Source organism: Daphnia magna, unplaced genomic scaffold (assembly GCF_020631705.1).
Source record: "Daphnia magna isolate NIES unplaced genomic scaffold, ASM2063170v1.1 Dm_contigs482, whole genome shotgun sequence".
NCBI lineage: Eukaryota > Metazoa > Arthropoda > Branchiopoda > Diplostraca > Daphniidae > Daphnia > Daphnia magna.
Window position 1 is genome coordinate 11,893 of NW_025533355.1, and position 21,004 is coordinate 32,896.

Sequence of the window (21,004 nt, forward strand, 5' to 3'; positions counted from 1 at the left end):
CAGTGTATTCACATTGAATACAAGTATATTTGATGCAGTTTACATATAGAAGTAAAAACTCATGGTATAACAGTGTATTCACATTGAATACAAGTATATTTGATGCAGTTTACATATAGAAGTAAAAACTCATGGTATAACAGTGTATTCACATTGAATACAAGTATATTTGATGCAGTTTACATATAGAAGTAAAAACTCATGGTATAACAGTGTATTCACATTGAATACAAGTATATTTGATGCAGTTTACATATAGAAGTAAAAACTTCATGGTATAACAGTGTATTCACATTGAATACAAGTATATTTGATGCAGTTTACATATAGAAGTAAAAACTCATGGTATAACAGTGTATTCACATTGAATACAAGTATATTTCATGCAGTTTACATATAGAAGTAAAAACTCATGGTATAACAGTGTATTCACATTGAATACAAGTATATTTGATGCTGTTTACATATAGAAGTAAAAACTCATGGTATAACAGTGTATTCACATTGAATACAAGTATATTCCATGCAGTTTACATATAGAAGTAAAAACTCATGGTATAACAGTGTATTCACACTTGAATACAAGTATATTTGATGCAGTTTACATATAGAAGTAAAAACTCATGGTATAACAGTGTATTCACATTGAATACAAGTATATTTCATGCAGTTTACATATAGAAGTAAAAACTCATGGTATAACAGTGTATTCACATTGAATACAAGTATATTCCATGCAGTTTACATATAGAAGTAAAAACTCATGGTATAACAGTGTATTCACATTGAATACAAGTATATTTGATGCAGTTTACATATAGAAGTAAAAACTCATGGTATAACAGTGTATTCACATTGAATACAAGTATATTTGATGCAGTTTACATATAGAAGTAAAAACTCATGGTATAACAGTGTATTCACATTGAATACAAGTATATTTGATGCTGTTTACATAGAGAAGTAAAAACTCATGGTATAACAGTGTATTCACATTGAATACAAGTATATTCCATGCAGTTTACATATAGAAGTAAAAACTCATGGTATAACAGTGTATTCACATTGAATACAAGTATATTTCGATGCAGTTTTACATATAGAAGTAAAAACTCATGGTATAACAGTGTATTCACATTGAATACAAGTATATTTGATGCTGTTTACATATAGAAGTAAAAACTCATGGTGATAACAGTGTATTCACATTGAATACAAGTATATTTCATGCAGTTTACATATAGAAGTAAAAACTCATGGTATAACAGTGTATTCACATTGAATACAAGTATATTTGATGCAGTTTACATATATAGAAGTAAAAACTCATGGTATAACAGTGTATTCACATTGAATACAAGTATATTTGATGCAGTTTACATATAGAAGTAAAAACTCATGGTATAACAGTGTATTCACATTGAATACAAGTATATTCGATGCAGTTTACATATAGAAGTAAAAACTCATGGTATAACAGTGTATTCACATTGAATACAAGTATATTTGATGCAGTTTACATATAGAAGTAAAAACTCATGGTATAACAGTGTATTCACATTGAATACAAGTATATTTCATGCAGTTTACATATATAGAAGTAAAAACTCATGGTATAACAGTGTATTCACATTGAATACAAGTATATTTGATGCAGTTTACATATAGAAGTAAAAACTCATGGTATAACAGTGTATTCACATTGAATACAAGTATATTCTGATGCCAGTTTACATATAGAAGTAAAAACTCATGGTATAACAGTGTATTCACATTGAATACAAGTATATTTGATGCTTTTAGTTTTACTATAGAAGTAAAAACTCATGGTATAACAGTGTATTCACATTGAATACAAGTATATTTGATGCAGTTTACATATAGAAGTAAAAACTCATGGTATAACAGTGTATTCACATTGAATACAAGTATATTCGATGCAGTTTACATATAGAAGTAGTAAAACTCATGGTATAACAGTGTATTCACATTGAATACAAGTATATTTGATGCAGTTTACATATAGAAGTAAAAACTCATGGTATAACAGTGTATTCACATTGAATACAAGTATATTTGATGCAGTTTATATATAGAAGTAAAAACTCATGGTATAACAGTGTATTCACATTGAATACAAGTATATATTGCATGCAGTTTACATATAGAAGTAAAAACTCATGGTATAACAGTGTATTCACATTGAATACAAGTATATTTGATGCAGCTTTACATATAGAAGTAAAAACTCATGGTATAACAGTGTATTCACATTGAATACAAGTATATTTGATGCAGTTTACATATAGAAGTAAAAACTCATGGTATAACAGTGTATTCACATTGAATACAAGTATATTTGATGCAGTTTACATATAGAAGTAAAAACTCATGGTATAACAGTGTATTCACATTGAATACAAGTATATTTGATGCAGTTTACATATAGAAGTAAAAACTCATGGTATAACAGTGTATTCACATTGAATACAAGTATATTCCGATGCAGTTTACATATAGAAGTAAAAACTCATGGTATAACAGTGTATTCACATTGAATACAAGTATATTCCATGCAGTTTACATATAGAAGTAAAAACTCATGGTATAACAGTGTATTCACATTGAATACAAGTATATTCCATGCAGTTTACATATAGAAGTAAAAACTCATGGTATAACAGTGTATTCACATTGAATACAAGTATATTTCCATGCAGTTTTACATATAGAAGTAAAAACTCATGGTATAACAGTGTATTCACATTGAATACAAGTATATTCGATGCAGTTTACATATAGAAGTAAAAACTCATGGTATAACAGTGTATTCACATTGAATACAAGTATATTTTGATGCAGTTTACATATAGAAGTAAAAACTCATGGTATAACAGTGTATTCACATTGAATACAAGTATATTTCATGCGAAGTTTACATATAGAAGTAAAACACTCATGGTATAACAGTGTATTCACATTGAATACAAGTATATTTCGATGCAGTTTACATATAGAAGTAAAAACTCATGGTATAACAGTGTATTCACATTGAATACAAGTATATTTGATGCAGTTTACATATAGAAGTAAAAACTCATGGTATAACAGTGTATTCACATTGAATACAAGTATATTTCATGCAGTTTTACATATAGAAGTAAAAACTCATGGTATAACAGTGTATTCACATTGAATACAAGTATATTTGATGCAGTTTACATATAGAAGTAAAAACTCATGGTATAACAGTGTATTCACATTGAATACAAGTATATTTGATGCAGTTTATATATAGAAGTAAAAACTCATGGTATAACAGTGTATTCACATTGAATACAAGTATATTTCATGCAGTTTACATATAGAAGTAAAAACTCATGGTATAACAGTGTATTCACATTGAATACAAGTATATTCGATGCAGTTTACATATAGAAGTAAAAACTCATGGTATAACAGTGTATTCACATTGAATACAAGTATATTCCTGATGCAGTTTTACATATAGAAGTAAAAACTCATGGTATAACAGTGTATTCACATTGAATACAAGTATATTTGATGCTGTTTACATATAGAAGTAAAAACTCATGGTATAACAGTGTATTCACATTGAATACAAGTATATTTGATGCAGTTTATATATAGAAGTAAAAACTCATGGTATAACAGTGTATTCACATTGAATACAAGTATATTTGATGCAGTTTACATATAGAAGTAAAAACTCATGGTATAACAGTGTATTCACATTGAATACAAGTATATATTCGATGCAGTTTACATATATAGAAGTAAAAACTCATGGTATAACAGTGTATTCACATTGAATACAAGTATATTTGATGCAGTTTACATATAGAAGTAAAAACTCATGGTATAACAGTGTATTCACATTGAATACAAGTATATTTGATGCAGTTTTACATAGAGAAGTAAAAACTCATGGTATAACAGTGTATTCACATTGAATACAAGTATATTCGATGCAGTTTACATATAGAAGTAAAAACTCATGGTATAATAGTGCTGTATTCACATTGAATACAAGTATATTTGATGCAGTTTACATATAGAAGTAAAAACTCATGGTATAACAGTGTATTCACATTGAATACAAGTATATTTGATGCAGTTTACATATAGAAGTAAAAACTCATGGTATAACAGTGTATTCACATTGAATACAAGTATATTTGATGCAGTTTACATATAGAAGTAAAAACTCATGGTATAACAGTGTATTCACATTGAATACAAGTATATTTGATGCAGTTTACATATAGAAGTAAAAACTCATGGTATAACAGTGTATTCACATTGAATACAAGTATATTTCATGCAGTTTACATATAGAAGTAAAAACTCATGGTATAACAGTGTATTCACATTGAATACAAGTATATTTCATGCAGTTTACATATAGAAGTAAAAACTCATGGTATAACAGTGTATTCACATTGAATACAAGTATATTTGATGCAGTTTCACATATAGAAGTAAAAAACTCATGGTATAACAGTGTATTCACATTGAATACAAGTATATTTGATGCAGTTTACATATAGAAGTAAAAACTCATGGTATAACAGTGTATTCACATTGAATACAAGTATATTTGATGCAGTTTACATATAGAAGTAAAAACTCATGGTATAACAGTGTATTCACATTGAATACAAGTATATTCCATGCAGTTTTTACATATAGAAGTAAAAACTCATGTGTATAACAGTGTATTCACATTGAATACAAGTATATTTGATGCAGTTTACATATAGAAGTAAAAACTCATGGTATAACAGTGTATTCACATTGAATACAAGTATATTTGATGCAGTTTACATATAGAAGTAAAAACTCATGGTATAACAGTGTATTCACATTGAATACAAGTATATTTGATGCAGTTTACATATAGAAGTAAAAACTCATGGTATAACAGTGTATTCACATTGAATACAAGTATATTTGATGCAGTTTACATCTTAGAAGTAAAAACTCATGGTATAACAGTGTATTCACATTGAATACAAGTATATTTGATGCAGTTTACATATAGAAGTAAAAACTCATGGTATAACAGTGTATTCACATTGAATACAAGTATATTTGATGCAGTTTATATATAGAAGTAAAAACTCATGGTATAACAGTGTATTCACATTGAATACAAGTATATTCCATGCAGTTTACATATAGAGGTGGAAGTAAAACTCATGGTATAACAGTGTATTCACATTGAATACAAGTATATTTGATGCAGTTTACATATAGAAGTAAAAACTCATGGTATAACAGTGTATTCACATTGAATACAAGTATATTTGATGCAGTTTACATATAGAAGTAAAAACTCATGGTATAACAGTGTATTCACATTGAATACAAGTATATTTCATGCTAGTTTACATATAGAAGTAAAAACTCATGGTATAACAGTGTATTCACATTGAATACAAGTATATTTGATGCAGTTTACATATAGAAGTAAAAACTCATGGTATAACAGTGTATTCACATTGAATACAAGTATATTCATGATGCTGTTTACATATAGAAGTAAAAACTCATGGTATAACAGTGTATTCACATTGAATACAAGTATATTTGATGCTGTTTTACATATAGAAGTAAAAACTCATGGTATAACAGTGTATTCACATTGAATACAAGTATATTCCATGCAGTTTACATATAGAAGTAAAAACTCATGGTATAACAGTGTATTCACATTGAATACAAGTATATTTGATGCAGTTTACATATAGAAGTAAAAACTCATGGTATAACAGTGTATTCACATTGAATACAAGTATATTTGATGCAGTTTACATATAGAAGTAAAAACTCATGGTATAACAGTGTATTCACATTGAATACAAGTATATTCCATGATGCTGTTTACATATAGAAGTAAAAACTCATGGTATAACAGTGTATTCACATTGAATACAAGTATATTTGATGCAGTTTACATATAGAAGTAAAAACTCATGGTATAACAGTGTATTCACATTGAATACAAGTATATTTCATGCAGTTTATATATAGAAGTAAAAACTCATGGTATAACAGTGTATTCACATTGAATACAAGTATATTTGATGCAGTTTACATATAGAAGTAAAAACTCATGGTATAACAGTGTATTCACATTGAATACAAGTATATTTGATGCAGTTTACATATAGAAGTAAAAACTCATGGTATAACAGTGTATTCACATTGAATACAAGTATATTTGATGCAGTTTACATATAGAAGTAAAAACTCATGGTATAACAGTGTATTCACATTGAATACAAGTATATTCCATGCAGTTTACATATAGAAGTAAAAACTCATGGTATAACAGTGTATTCACATTGAATACAAGTATATTTGATGCAGTTTACATATAGAAGTAAAAACTCATGGTATAACAGTGTATTCACATTGAATACAAGTATATTTGATGCTGTTTACATATAGAAGTAAAAACTCATGGTATAACAGTGTATTCACATTGAATACAAGTATATTCCATGCAGTTTATATATAGAAGTAAAAACTCATGGTATAACAGTGTATTCACATTGAATACAAGTATATTTCATGCAGTTTACATATAGAAGTAAAAACTCATGGTATAACAGTGTATTCACATTGAATACAAGTATATTTGATGCAGTTTACATATAGAAGTAAAAACTCATGGTATAACAGTGTATTCACATTGAATACAAGTATATTTGATGCAGTTTACATATAGAAGTAAAAACTCATGGTATAACAGTGTATTCACATTGAATACAAGTATATTTGATGCAGTTTACATATAGAAGTAAAAACTCATGGTATAACAGTGTATTCACATTGAATACAAGTATATTTGATGCAGTTTACATATAGAAGTAAAAACTCATGGTATAACAGTGTATTCACATTGAATACAAGTATATTTGATGCAGTTTACATATAGAAGTAAAAACTCATGGTATAACAGTGTATTCACATTGAATACAAGTATATTCCATGCAGTTTATATATAGAAGTAAAAACTCATGGTATAACAGTGTATTCACATTGAATACAAGTATATTTGATGCAGTTTACATATAGAAGTAAAAACTCATGGTATAACAGTGTATTCACATTGAATACAAGTATATTTGATGCAGGTTTACATATAGAAGTTAAAACTCATGGTATAACAGTGTATTCACATTGAATACAAGTATATTCCATGCAGTTTACATATAGAAGTAAAAACTCATGGTATAACAGTGTATTCACATTGAATACAAGTATATTCCATGCAGTTTACATATAGAAGTAAAAACTCATGGTATAACAGTGTATTCACATTGAATACAAGTATATTTGATGCAGTTTACATATAGAAGTAAAAACTCATGGTATAACAGTGTATTCACATTGAATACAAGTATATTCGATGCAGTTTACATATAGAAGTAAAAACTCATGGTATAACAGTGTATTCACATTGAATACAAGTATATTTGATGCAGTTTACATATAGAAGTAAAAACTCATGGTATAACAGTGTATTCACATTGAATACAAGTATATTTGATGCAGTTTACATATAGAAGTAAAAACTCATGGTATAACAGTGTATTCACATTGAATACAAGTATATTCCATGCAGTTTACATATAGAAGTAAAAACTCATGGTATAACAGTGTATTCACATTGAATACAAGTATATTCCATGCAGTTTACATATAGAAGTAAAAACTCATGGTATAACAGTGTATTCACATTGAATACAAGTATATTCCATGCAGTTTACATATAGAAGTAAAAACTCATGGTATAACAGTGTATTCACATTGAATACAAGTATATTTGATGCAGTTTACATATAGAAGTAAAAACTCATGGTATAACAGTGTATTCACATTGAATACAAGTATATTCCATGCAGTTTACATATAGAAGTAAAAACTCATGTGTGCAGTGTGTCAACAGTGTATTCACTAATTCGATTGGTTAAATTACACGAATAAATAAGTACAGACATGAATTACGGTGTTTACACGATATATTAAACACAAGTAAACACAATGCAGCGAAGACAGGTATTGGCCAAGCTTTTTAAACTTGTTACGACAGTAAGACTTAGGATAACATTGTTCAACTGTCAGGTTAGTTTCTGGTTTACGAGTAACTTGATGTCATACGAGTCATATATGAGTATATAGATTAAAACTCATGGTATAACAGTGTATTCACATTGAATACAAGTATATTCCATGCAGTTTACATATAGAAGTAAAAACTCATGGTATAACAGTGTATTCACATTGAATACAAGTATATTCCATGCAGTTTACATATAGAAGTAAAAACTCATGGTATAACAGTGTATTCACATTGAATACAAGTATATTTGATGCTGTTTACATATAGAAGTAAAAATGGTATAACTCATGGTATAATATGGTAAACAGTGTATTCCACATTGAATACAAGTATATTCCATGTATAACAGTGAATACAATGATAACAGTATATTTGATGCTGTTTACATATAGAAGTAAAAACTATGGTCATGGTATAACAGTGTATTCACATTGAATACAAGTATTTATGCTTTCATAGAAGTAAAACATGCAGTTTACATATATTCTGAAGTAAAACCCCATGGTATAACAGTGTATTCACATTGAATACAAGTATATTCCATGCATTACATATAGAAGTAAAACCTCATGATATAACAGTGTATTCACATTGAATATATAGAAGTAAACATGGTATAACGTGTATTACACAAGTATATTTCCATGCAGTTTACATATAGAAGTAAAAACTCATGGTATAACAGTGTATTCACATTGAATACAAGTATATTCCATGCAGTTTACATATAGAAGTAAAAACTCATGGTATAACAGTGTATTCACATTGAATACAAGTATATTTGATGCAGTTTACATATAGAAGTAAAAACTCATGGTATAACAGTGTATTCACATTGAATACAAGTATATTCCATGCAGTTTACATATAGAAGTAAAAACTCATGGTATAACAGTGTATTCACATTGAATACAAGTATATTCCATGGCAGTTTACATATAGAAGTAAAAACTCATGGTATAACAGTGTATTCACATTGAATACAAGTATATTCCATGCAGTTTACATATAGAAGTAAAAACTCATGGTATAACAGTGTATTCACATTGAATACAAGTATATTTGATGCTGTTTACATATAGAAGTAAAAACTCATGGTATAACAGTGTATTCACATTGAATACAAGCATATTTGATGTACAAGTATATTCCATGCAGTTTACATATAGAAGTAAAAACTCATGGTATAACAGTATAACAGTATATTTGAGTATTGAAGTACACATTGAATACAAGTATATTCCATGCAGTTTACATATAGAAGTAAAAACTCATGGTATAACAGTGTATTCACATTGAATACAAGTATATTTGATGCTGTTTACATATAGAAGTAAAAACTCATGGTATAACAGTGTATTCACATTGAATACAAGTATATTCCATGCAGTTTACATATAGAAGTAAAAACTCATGGTATAACAGTGTATTCACATTGAATACAAAGTATATTCCATGCAGTTTACATATAGAAGTAAAAACTCATGGTATAACAGTGTATTCACATTGAATACAAGTATATTCCATGCAGTTTACATATAGAAGTAAAAACTCATGGTATAACAGTGTATTCACATTGAATACAAGTATATTCCATGCAGTTTACATATAGAAGTAAAAACTCATGGTATAACAGTGTATTCACATTGAATACAAGTATATTTGATGCTGTTTACATATAGAAGTAAAAACTCATGGTATAACAGTGTATTCACATTGAATACAAGTATATTCCATGCAGTTTACATATAGAAGTAAAAACTCATGGTATAACAGTGTATTCACATTGAATACAAGTATATTCCATGCAGTTTACATATAGAAGTAAAAACTCATGGTATAACAGTGTATTCACATTGAATACAAGTATATTCCATGCAGTTTACATATAGAAGTAAAAACTCATGGTATAACAGTGTATTCACATTGAATACAAGTATATTTGATGCAGTTTACATATAGAAGTAAAAACTCATGGTATAACAGTGTATTCACATTGAATACAAGTATATTCCATGCAGCTTTTTTACATATTAGAAGTAAAAACTCATGGTATAACAGTGTATTCACATTGAATACAAGTATATTCCATGCAGTTTACATATAGAAGTAAAAACTCATGGTATAACAGTGTATTCACATTGAATACAAGTATATTCCATGCAGTTTACATATAGAAGTAAAAACTCATGGTATAACAGTGTATTCACATTGAATACAAGTATATTCCATGCAGTTTACATATAGAAGTAAAAACTCATGGTATAACAGTGTATTCACATTGAATACAAGTATATTTGATGCTGTTTACATATAGAAGTAAAAACTCATGGTATAACAGTGTATTCACATTGAATACAAGTATAATTTCCATGCAGTTTACATATAGAAGTAAAAACTCATGGTATAACAGTGTATTCACATTGAATACAAGTATATTTGATGCAGTTTACATATAGAAGTAAAAACTCATGGTATAACAGTGTATTCACATTGAATACAAGTATATTTGATGCAGTTTATATATAGAAGTAAAAACTCATGGTATAACAGTGTATTCACATTGAATACAAGTATATTTGATGCTGTTTACATATAGAAGTAAAAACTCATGGTATAACAGTGTATTCACATTGAATACAAGTATATTCCATGCAGTTTACATATAGAAGTAAAAACTCATGGTATAACAGTGTATTCACATTGAATACAAGTATATTCCATGCAGTTTACATATAGAAGTAAAAACTCATGGTATAACAGTGTATTCACATTGAATACAAGTATATTTCATGCAGTTTACATATAGAAGTAAAAACTCATGGTATAACAGTGTATTCACATTGAATACAAGTATATTCCATGCAGTTTACATATAGAAGTAAAAACTCATGGTATAACAGTGTATTCACATTGAATACAAGTATATTTGATGCTGTTTACATATAGAAGTAAAAACTCATGGTATAACAGTGTATTCACATTGAATACAAGTATATTCCATGCAGTTTACATATAGAAGTAAAAACTCATGGTATAACAGTGTATTCACATTGAATACAAGTATATTTGATGCTGTTTACATATAGAAGTAAAAACTCATGGTATAACAGTGTATTCACATTGAATACAAGTATATTTGATGCAGTTTACATATAGAAGTAAAAACTCATGGTATAACAGTGTATTCACATTGAATACAAGTATATTTGATGCTGTTTACATATAGAAGTAAAAACTCATGGTATAACAGTGTATTCACATTGAATACAAGTATATTTGATGCTGTTTACATATAGAAGTAAAAACTCATGGTATAACAGTGTATTCACATTGAATACAAGTATATTCCATGCAGTTTACATATAGAAGTAAAAACTCATGGTATAACAGTGTATTCACATTGAATACAAGTATATTCCATGCAGTTTTTATATAGAAGTAAAAACTCATGGTATAACAGTGTATTCACATTGAATACAAGTATATTTGATGCTGTTTACATATAGAAGTAAAAACTCATGGTATAACAGTGTATTCACATTGAATACAAGTATATTTGATGCTGTTTACATATAGAAGTAAAAACTCATGGTATAACAGTGTATTCACATTGAATACAAGTATATTCCATGCAGTTTACATATAGAAGTAAAAACTCATGGTATAACAGTGTATTCACATTGAATACAAGTATATTCCATGCATTTTACATATAGAAGTAAAAACTCATGGTATAACAGTGTATTCACATTGAATACAAGTATATTTGATGCTGTTTACATATAGAAGTAAAAACTCATGGTATAACAGTGTATTCACATTGAATACAAGTATATTTGATGCAGTTTACATATAGAAGTAAAAACTCATGGTATAACAGTGTATTCACATTGAATACAAGTATATTTGATGCAGTTTACATATAGAAGTAAAAACTCATGGTATAACAGTGTATTCACATTGAATACAAGTATATTTGATGCTGTTTACATATAGAAGTAAAAACTCATGGTATAACAGTGTATTCACATTGAATACAAGTATATTCCATGCAGTTTACATATAGAAGTAAAAACTCATGGTATAACAGTGTATTCACATTGAATACAAGTATATTCCATGCAGTTTACATATAGAAGTAAAAACTCATGGTATAACAGTGTATTCACATTGAATACAAGTATATTCCATGTAGTTTACATATAGAAGTAAAAACTCATGGTATAACAGTGTATTCACATTGAATACAAGTATATTTGATGCAGTTTACATATAGAAGTAAAAACTCATGGTATAACAGTGTATTCACATTGAATACAAGTATATTCCATGCAGTTTACATATAGAAGTAAAAACTCATGTGTTGCAATCTGCTCAGCCGACGAGCGGATTCGACTAATCAGATTGGTTAAATTACACGAATAAATAAGTACACGACAAATGAATTAGGGTGTTTACACGAATATATTAAACACAAGAAACACAATGCACGCGAAGGAGCCAGGTATTGGCCAAAGCTCTCTCTTAAACTTGCTTACGACAGTAAGACTTACGGAGACACATTGTCTCAACTGCTAGCCAGGTTAACCGTTTTCTCGTGGCGGCGGCTTACGTGACAGTCACGCCAACTGACGGTCACAGGGCAATCACAGGGCCTCAGGGCACCCAAACAATACAGAAAGGGACTCATAGGTGGAGTAAGGAGACAGACGGGGCCGTCTGCAACACATGGTATAAGAGTAAATTCACATTGAATACAAGTATATTCCATGCAGTTTACATATAGAAGTAAAAACTCATGGTATAACAGTGTATTCACATTGAATACAAGTATATTCCATGCAGTTTACATATAGAAGTAAAAACTCATGGTATAACAGTGTATTCACATTGAATACAAGTATATTTGATGCTGTTTATATATAGAAGTAAAAACTCATGGTATAACAGTGTATTCACATTGAATACAAGTATATTTGATGCTGTTTACATATAGAAGTAAAAACTCATGGTATAACAGTGTATTCACATTGAATACAAGTATATTCCATGCAGTTTACATATAGAAGTAAAAACTCATGGTATAACAGTGTATTCACATTGAATACAAGTATATTCCATGCAGTTTACATATAGAAGTAAAAACTCATGGTATAACAGTGTATTCACATTGAATACAAGTATATTTCCATGCAGTTTACATATAGAAGTAAAAACTCATGGTATAACAGTGTATTCACATTGAATACAAGTATATTCCATGCAGTTTACATATAGAAGTAAAAACTCATGGTATAACAGTGTATTCACATTGAATACAAGTATATTCCATGCAGTTTACATATAGAAGTAAAAACTCATGGTATAACAGTGTATTCACATTGAATACAAGTATATTCCATGCAGTTTACATATAGAAGTAAAAACTCATGGTATAACAGTGTATTCACATTGAATACAAGTATATTCCATGCAGTTTACATATAGAAGTAAAAACTCATGGTATAACAGTGTATTCACATTGAATACAAGTATATTTGATGCTGTTTACATATAGAAGTAAAAACTCATGGTATAACAGTGTATTCACATTGAATACAAGTATATTCCATGCAGTTTACATATAGAAGTAAAAACTCATGGTATAACAGTGTATTCACATTGAATACAAGTATATTCCATGCAGTTTACATATAGAAGTAAAAACTCATGGTATAACAGTGTATTCACATTGAATACAAGTATATTTGATGCTGTTTACATATAGAAGTAAAAACTCATGGTATAACAGTGTATTCACATTGAATACAAGTATATTCCATGCAGTTTACATATAGAAGTAAAAACTCATGGTATAACAGTGTATTCACATTGAATACAAGTATATTCCATGCAGTTTACATATAGAAGTAAAAACTCATGGTATAACAGTGTATTCACATTGAATACAAGTATATTCCATGCAGTTTACATATAGAAGTAAAAACTCATGGTATAACAGTGTATTCACATTGAATACAAGTATATTCCATGCAGTTTACATATAGAAGTAAAAACTCATGGTATAACAGTGTATTCACATTGAATACAAGTATATTTGATGCTGTTTACATATAGAAGTAAAAACTCATGGTATAACAGTGTATTCACATTGAATACAAGTATATTCCATGCAGTTTACATATAGAAGTAAAAACTCATGGTATAACAGTGTATTCACATTGAATACAAGTATATTCCATGCAGTTTACATATAGAAGTAAAAACTCATGGTATAACAGTGTATTCACATTGAATACAAGTATATTCCATGCAGTTTACATATAGAAGTAAAAACTCATGGTATAACAGTGTATTCACATTGAATACAAGTATATTTGATGCAGTTTACATATAGAAGTAAAAACTCATGGTATAACAGTGTATTCACATTGAATACAAGTATATTCCATGCAGTTTACATATAGAAGTAAAAACTCATGGTATAACAGTGTATTCACATTGAATACAAGTATATTCCATGCAGTTTACATATAGAAGTAAAAACTCATGGTATAACAGTGTATTCACATTGAATACAAGTATATTCCATGCAGTTTACATATAGAAGTAAAAACTCATGGTATAACAGTGTATTCACATTGAATACAAGTATATTCCATGCAGTTTACATATAGAAGTAAAAACTCATGGTATAACAGTGTATTCACATTGAATACAAGTATATTTGATGCTGTTTACATATAGAAGTAAAAACTCATGGTATAACAGTGTATTCACATTGAATACAAGTATATTTGATGCAGTTTACATATAGAAGTAAAAACTCATGGTATAACAGTGTATTCACATTGAATACAAGTATATTTGATGCTGTTTACATATAGAAGTAAAAACTCATGGTATAACAGTGTATTCACATTGAATACAAGTATATTTGATGCTGTTTACATATAGAAGTAAAAACTCATGGTATAACAGTGTATTCACATTGAATACAAGTATATTTGTAGCTGTTTACATATAGAAGTAAAAACTCATGGTATAACAGTGTATTCACATTGAATACAAGTATATTCCATGCAGTTTACATATAGAAGTAAAAACTCATGGTATAACAGTGTATTCACATTGAATACAAGTATATTCCATGCAGTTTACATATAGAAGTAAAAACTCATGGTATAACATTGTATTCACATTGAATACAAGTATATTCCATGCAGTTTACATATAGAAGTAAAAACTCATGGTATAACAGTGTATTCACATTGAATACAAGTATATTCCATGCAGTTTACATATAGAAGTAAAAACTCATGGTATAACAGTGTATTCACATTGAATACAAGTATATTTGATGCTGTTTACATATAGAAGTAAAAACTCATGGTATAACAGTGTATTCACATTGAATACAAGTATATTTGATGCAGTTTACATATAGAAGTAAAAACTCATGGTATAACAGTGTATTCACATTGAATACAAGTATATTCCATGCAGTTTACATATAGAAGTAAAAACTCATGGTATAACAGTGTATTCACATTAGGGTGTACAGTATAAAATGGACATTTTTTTATTCATTCGGCATTCGAGATTTGGGTTAATAATTGTAAAATAAATAACTTCTTAAAGTCTTAGATTTTTAAAATAAAATTATCTTTCCCCACTTGCCAGTATAAATTTTGTGTTTGGTTGAAATTCAATTTTTTTTTAGATATTTTTGGTTAGAAACTGAATTAAAACTAAATAAATTTAAACGGCGCTTGGCCGTTCGTTAGCTACACATATGAGGCACGTTTACTTAAAATTTGAGCCCTCCACCTTTTTTTTATCTTCACGCACAATAAGGGAAAAATAACTCTATTTGGATTTAAAGTACATTTGTATTGTTTTTGTACTATTACAACATTTCCATTGCTTCTTTACTCATATTTGAGATACTGAAATTGGAACGGTGTTGTTCAACTAGCTGAGCAAGGGACTCTCTTTCTTTTTTATCAAAGCAACTGTCTTTATAGTCTCCAATCAGCTTGATGCCCCTCTCTGCGCAATCGTTAACTGTTATTAACGAGTCAACGAATTCCTTCGCCACTCGAAAGTCTTCAAAATGAATCCACAAATTACAAGGCACCATCATCCATTCTTGGCGTTTGTTCAGTTTCAATAAATGAAATAAAAGCCATGACCTACCGCAATGTAAATTTATAAGTAAATAGGAAATATATATAAGATTCAATAATAATGAGAAAAGACCTTTCTCCAATAAGGTCTGATAGAGTGGGTTGGTCATCTGGACGCCAATTTATTGTTGGTGGCTTCGGCTTCCCCTACAGCGAATTCGGTTGGTCTACTCGTTGATATAAGAGTGTGAGCTAATTTGTTTTTATCTTCGTCTGTAAGGTTCGGATCAAAAAGTGCAAGAGGCACAAGTTCTTGTGTCAAGTAATCCAAATGCAAATTGATGGAGTGAATCGTTTCTTTTGCTAGAAGATGCAAAAGTATTTTGTTAGTTCCTATTAGGCTACATTATTCAATTAAAAATTCAACGAATTTACGAAAATATACCAGCTTCTTTATCGACTAAGGAGTATTGATGCATAAAGCAAAGGAATCGTAGATCATTAAAAGGTGCTGACGACGTTAAAGATGACTGAAGGAAATATTTTCCATAAAACACAGCTATATAAATTGCCATACGCTTTACTTCCTTCACTTCTTTGGGGCGAAGATGAAAAAATTTTTGAAGTAGATGTATTTTAAGGTAATAAATAGCCTTCGCCATGAAGCGAGCGTGATGATCGGCACCAGGGCGGCGAATTTTGAATTGATTAGTTGACAAATCAGCTCCAAGGAAGACGGCCATGAGCTCACACAACTCTTTGTAGTCTTCTCTAGGGAACACATCGTTTTTCAAGCAGTTTCCCGCCCACTCCTTCACTTCATTCGCTTGAGAGGTCATGAATGGATTCAGTTCATCATAGTCCAAAGTCTGGTATTCTTCTGGAGAAATAAGTGGTTGAAAACTATTGTAATCGTCTTTGAATCTTGAAAAAGCTTGTATGTCGGGCCTGTTGTTGGACCACCAAGTTTCTTCTGAGTTCTTTTAATGTGACATTCGGCAATGTGTCTACGACATGGACAATTCAGGAGTGGATGTCCGAGTTCCTGTTCTAATAATACAGTAGCTCCATTATACGCACCAGAATTACTGGCGGTTGTGTCGTAAACGGCTGCGACGACGTTATCTTGGAGGTTCCATTCGGTCAAAGCTTGGATACAGGCATCTTTTTGTGCCAATCCAGAAGAAGATAGAACACTACAAATGGACAAAATCTTGGGCGGTGGACTGAAAACAATGGCAACTCTATCCTCTTTTAGTCCTCCTCTCATTGAAAATATTTTTGAATCAAAGTGGATAGTACCATGTCGAGGAGGTATGTAGCTTTGTCGCACTTCTTTTGCGATTCTCTCGATCTCTTTGGATCTTTTTTGATGAACACTTCCGACAGACAACGTTACATTAGATAGAGTTGATCCACTAACCGAGTTCACGAAAGAAGCCAGCATTACTGTGTGTTGCCGAGTAGAGAGGCCCATCCTTAAAGCAGCACTCGATGTCGGAGTGATTAAATCTCTTTGTAGCACTACGTCAGTCTCACTTGTAAAGTTCATTTCATGTTCAAATGAAGAATCCAGGTCTACGATGTTTTTTCCTTCACCATCAGTTGAAGAATCTATGCTGTCATCTGCTACTGTTGTCTGAGCGATTCTGTCAAGTTCTTTTTGTTTTCTTTGTTCAATTAAATCTTCTCTTTCCTTTCTCTGTCTTTCTTTTGCATCCAATATCTTGTCCACTCCATCCATACACCCCACCTGAGGTACCTGACGCTGTCCAATTAGAAAATCCCAATCAATTTTCCACTCAGTGTTTGGTGACTCAGATCGGGTGTTTCCTGATTGTTCTAACAATCCGTAGGTGTTGGGGTGAGAAATATCAAAAAGACATTTGAGATTACCGACAAACTGTTGTATCCTTTCTTGTGGTTTAGTATCATTCAGACGATTATTGGGGATTTTCTTCAAAGTCTCATATTTCCCAACAAGTTTTACTATTTGATCTAAACATGACTTCTCAGGCTTAGTGGGAATTCGAGATGGTTTCCAAAATCGAGAAATAATCTCATCGTATATAATCTTGGCGATGGCTCGAACAGTAGAAGTAAATGGACCACAACTATTATCTCTTATAAAAAGATAACGTTTTAAAATAAGGTGATTGATTGGGAGTTTTGAACCAAGAATTTCACTGATTGTAGATCCAACAAGCCAATGATGACTTTCAGAACGAAGGACACGTTTCATTTTCACTTACACTTGTTTCTCGTTTACGCTTCTGACAATTAACTGACAACAACAACAACTCTTACGGTGACCCCTTGCGGTCACAGTAATTATGACTTCGGTTTTTCTGACAACATTGGCGCTCTTTGAACTGATTGTGCGTGAAGATAAAAAAAAGGTGGAGGGCTCAAATTTTAAGTAAACGTGCCTCATATGTGTAGCTAACGAACGGCCAAGCGCCGTTTAAATTTATTTAGTTTTAATTCAGTTTCTAACCAAAAATATCTAAAAAAAAATTGAATTTCAACCAAACACAAAATTTATACTGGCAAGTGGGGAAAGATAATTTTATTTTAAAAATCTAAGACTTTAAGAAGTTATTTATTTTACAATTATTAACCCAAATCTCGAATGCCGAATGAATAAAAAAATGTCCATTTTATACTGTACACCCTAATTCACATTGAATACAAGTATATTTGATGCTGTTTACATATAGAAGTAAAAACTCGTGGTATAACAGTGTATTCACATTGAATACAAGTATATTTGTAGCTGATTACATATAGAAGTAAAAACTCATGGTATAACAGTGTATTCACATTGAATACAAGTATATTTAATGCTGTTTACATATAGAAGTAAAAACTCATGGTATAACAGTGTATTCACATTGAATACAAGTATATTCCATGCAGTTTACATATAGAAGTAAAAACTCATGGTATAACAGTGTATTCACATTGAATACAAGTATATTCCATGCAGTTTACATATAGAAGTAAAAACTCATGGTATAACAGTGTATTCACATTGAATACAAGTATGCTTGATGTAGTTTACATATAGAAGTAAAAACTCATGGTATAACATTGTATTCACATTGAATACAAGTATATTCCATGCAGTTTACATATAGAAGTAAAAACTCATGGTATAACAGTGTATTCAATTTGAATACAAGTATATTTGATGCAGTTTACATATAGAAGTAAAAACTTATGGTATAACAGTGTATTCACATTGAATACAAGTATATTCCATGCAGTTTACATATAGAAGTAAAAACTCATGGTATAACAGTGTATTCACATTGAATACAAGTATATTTCATGCAGTTTACATATAGAAGTAAAAACTCATGGTATAACAGTGTATTCACATTGAATACAAGTATATTTGATGCAGTTTACATATAGAAGTAAAAACTCATGGTATAACAGTGTATTCACATTGAATACAAGTATATTCCATGCAGTTTACATAAAGAAGTAAAAACTCATGGTATAACAGTGTATTCACATTGAATACAAGTATATTCCATGAAGTTTACATATTAGAAGTAAAAACTCATGGTATAACATTGTATTCACATTGAATACAAGTATATTCCATGCAGTTTACATTTACATAGAAGTAGAAAAACTCATGGTATAACAGTGTATTCACATTGAATACAAGTATATTCCATGCAGTTTCATCATATAGAAGTAAAAACTCATGGTATAACAGTGTATTCACATTGAATACAAGTATATTTGATGCTGTTTACATATAGAAGTAAAAACTCATGGTATAACAGTGTATTCACATTGAATACAAGTATATTTGATGCAGTTTACATATAGAAGTAAAAACTCATGGTATAACAGTGTATTCACATTGAATACAAGTATATTTGATGCTAGTTTACATATAGAAGTAAAAACTCATGGTATAACAGTGTATTCACCATTGAATACAAGTATATTTGATGCTGTTTACATATAGAAGTAAAAACTCATGGTATAACAGTGTATTCACATTGAATACAAGTATATTTCATAGCTGTTTACATATAGAAGTAAAACACATGGTATAACAGTACATTGAATACAAGTATATTTGATCTGTTTACATATGAAGTAAAAACTCATGGTATAACAGTGTATTTCACATTGAATACAAGTATATTCCATGCAGTTTACATATAGAAGTAAAAACTCATGGTATAACAGTGTATTCACATTGAATACAAGTATATTCCATGCTGTTTACATATAGAAGTAAAAACTCATGGTATAACAGTGTATTCACATTGAATACAAGTTTATTTGATGCTGTTTACATATAAAAGTAAAAACTCATGGTATAACAGTGTATTCACATTGAATACAAGTATATTTCATGCTGTTTACATATAGAAGTAAAAACTCATGGTATAACAGTGTATTCACATTGAATACAAGTATATTCCATTGCGTTTACATATAGTAAAAACTCATGGTATAACAGTTATTCACATTGAATACAAGTATATTCATGCAGTTTACATATAGAAGTAAAAACTCATGGTATAACAGTGTATTCACATTGAATACAAGTATATTCCATGCAGTTTACATATAGAAGTAAAAACTCATGGTATAACAGTGTATTCACATTGAATACAAGTATATTTCCATGCAGTTTACATATAGAAGTAAAACACTCATGGTATAACAGTGTATTCACATT

At 29.6% G+C, this 21,004-nt stretch overlaps 1 pseudogene; it reads right to left on the reverse strand.

The window, feature by feature from the left end:
- Positions 1-15,954: 15,954 nt before the first annotated feature.
- LOC123468988 lies at positions 15,955-18,945 on the reverse strand (annotated as a pseudogene).
- Between the last annotated feature and the right edge of the window lie 2,059 nt (positions 18,946-21,004).